Genomic DNA, 2868 nt, shown 5'->3' with positions numbered 1-2868 from the left:
ACTTTTTGAAAGACTGTCTTTCAATCAGTTCAAGCTATGTAGCAACCAAGGTGAAGTTACATGCAAGTAGAGATGCTCTTTTCTCCGTGTAACAGTAGAAAACTTAAGTACAGAAGGACTTAGGTGCAGGGAGCAGCTTGAAGACATCCAGTTATGGAAATGACTTCTTTGAAATAGCTTTGAAGTGTAACTGAAACAGCATTGTGTTGTATTTCCTCCCATCCCCCATTTCTGAATTGCTGCCATCATTCTGTAAGGCTATTGGATTTAATTAATGCCTCAAGATCTTTACTTGCACTAATTGCACCCAAAAGAGATATGTAATACAGTGTGCTTCTAGGCATAAATGGAGGAACAAAGATTGCTTACCAAATTCTGAAGTTTTAAACAGATCCAAACACTTAAAAGCACTTTCTGGGCCCAAAGAATCCAAGGGCAGTTCTTCATTAGGCTACTGTCATCCAGCTATCTCTCAGGAAGAGACAGGAGACTGAGTTTAACCAGAGGAAACATAAGATTTTCTTTTAGAGATAATGGCTTAGTTTTGCTGAACAATTATTTGTAACCTGAACTGTCAAACTGCCAGCTTAAAGGGTCATTTGTTATTTTGAAAGCACAGAAGAAGAATGCCGCTTGCATTAATTAATGACCGTGACTCATACTGAGGCATGCCATGAGAGGCTGCCAGTTCCAATGGACTACACAGCTGTTCTCTATGTGGATAGAAAAGTGGCATCTGTCAAGCTCACAGGACTGTGGTATTAGGCAGGATGCCTGAACTCTGTCCTTACTTAATGCCTGAATGCCCAAGTCCTTCCAGCATGACTTGTTTTCTTTAACTCCTGCTGATACTATGAATGGCAAAGTAGCCGGACCCCTTCAAAGTCCTCTTAATAGCCACACTCTGGGTCTTTAAGTTAGCTCTGAGCTGTAATATTATATATATATATATATATATATATATATTATTTTATATATATATACACACACATTTTCCATACAGCTGAAAATTTCAGAATTCAGTTTTCAATGGTGGTGAAGTTATGCATATTTCTTGTATTTAACACCTCTGATTTACCTTTCAAACTGCATATGAGAATCTTTGGATTCAGTCCTTTCCACCTGAATTCAGTGCAGTATCTCCAGGCTTGCTCTGTTTGTTCTTAGGGCTAGCTGGCTTAAAGCAAGAAGGAACATCTTAATGCCAGATGATATGAATGAGACAACTCTCGCTGAAGAATTCCCAGTCTTCTCATGTGCAAACATGGGAAAGGAACCGGGGAAGCTCTTTCCTCAGTGAGCACAGCTTATCCTTACAACATTTACAGATAAATTAGCAAGATTGTCACTTAACTTGCCCTATCATCAGCCAGCCTATGATGCCGTAATTACACTACAAGCTGCATACAGAGGAACAACACATGCTTCTAATCCTTTCATCTAGAGCCTACCTGTCTTCTTTTTCTTTAAGTGTATGACTAGTAAGAGCACATTAGACAGATGCAGCCTGTTTTAATTAGAGCCTTGCTCATATTTTGGCTCCTTAGATCTTTAGTCATTCCACAGGCTGATTGTGACTGAGGTATGAACCATCTAGCAAGTACAGATTAATTTTCAAACTCAGTTATGCATCCAGCTCGGATTGGATGTTAAGGGAAATTTCTCCTCAGAAAGACTGATAATGCACTGGCACAGGATGCCCAGGGGGGTGATGGAGTCACTATCCCTGGAGGTCTTCAAGAAACATGGAGGCGTGACACTGAGGGATGTGGTTAGTGGGGATGATGGGGATGGGTTGGTCTGACTTGGTGAGCTTAGAGGTCTTTTCCAGCCTTAATGATTTCTATGATCCTGTAATTCTCATCCCTTCAGGATTCTTGGCTACTTTAGTATTCACTTTGAAATTGGTGAGTTTGTGAAACAATTTAAAATGAGATGTAGAATGATTTAAAGACAAGACAAACCCTGCGTTAATGAGTCTTTCCTTGTAATAGTCATTTAAATGTAAAGCCAAGTCTGGAACCTACTGCTAGTAACGCTCACCTGTGTGCTCGTATCCTTAATTTATCTAACATCTGATGTATGCACTGATCTCTGTGCTCATTTATGGTTGCCTCACTGGGTGTAGGGCAGACACCATCCAGTGTTTAAACGGACTAATGCATGGAACTATTTCCCATGCTCATGGAAACTGGAATACCTCCTGATACAGGAAGATACATGGAAAATGTGCAGCAAAACTCTATGGGAGTGAAGGACACGGGCTGGCAGGGCAGGTTCACATGGAATTAGAGAACTGGAGAGGTTGGAAGAGACTTCTGTAAATCATCTAGTCTGGCTGTCCCACTGCCATGCTCCACCAATCATGCATCTGAGAGCTCTTCTGCCAGCAAATCGGTGCTGTAAAACAGTGGTAACAAAAAAAGCACAGGGACACTGCAATGTCCTTGCAACAGGGTGAGCCAGAGCCTTCCTCCTGCAGGGAACTGCTTGCGCAGTAGTTTTGTAATTACTTTGGAGACCAGATTGATCCACTGCTAGGCTTCTATGTGAGAAATGTAACGCTGTAAGAGAACAGGGTGAGCTGTATATGATTCTTCTCTGAAAGAGCAGTGAGGCACAGGCTGCCTGGACCTGGTGGAGCCACCATCCCTGGACGTCTTAAGAACTGTGGAGATGTGGCAGTGAGGGCACAGTGGGGATGCTTGATGACTGGACACTCCAATCCCCCCCGCTGCTCCGGTCGGAGCCCAGCCCTAGGTATGCTGGCGGATAACTCGAACAAAGCTTCCGAGAAAGGTCCAACCACGATGTAGAACGGAGACCAAGGCGCGTCCCGCTGCGGGAAGTGACGCGCCGGCTCCTCCC

This window comes from Excalfactoria chinensis, chromosome 3 (assembly GCF_039878825.1).
Source record: "Excalfactoria chinensis isolate bCotChi1 chromosome 3, bCotChi1.hap2, whole genome shotgun sequence".
Taxonomy (NCBI): domain Eukaryota; kingdom Metazoa; phylum Chordata; class Aves; order Galliformes; family Phasianidae; genus Excalfactoria; species Excalfactoria chinensis.
The sequence above is the reverse complement of the archived record's forward strand: the minus strand, read 5'-3'. Positions refer to the sequence as shown.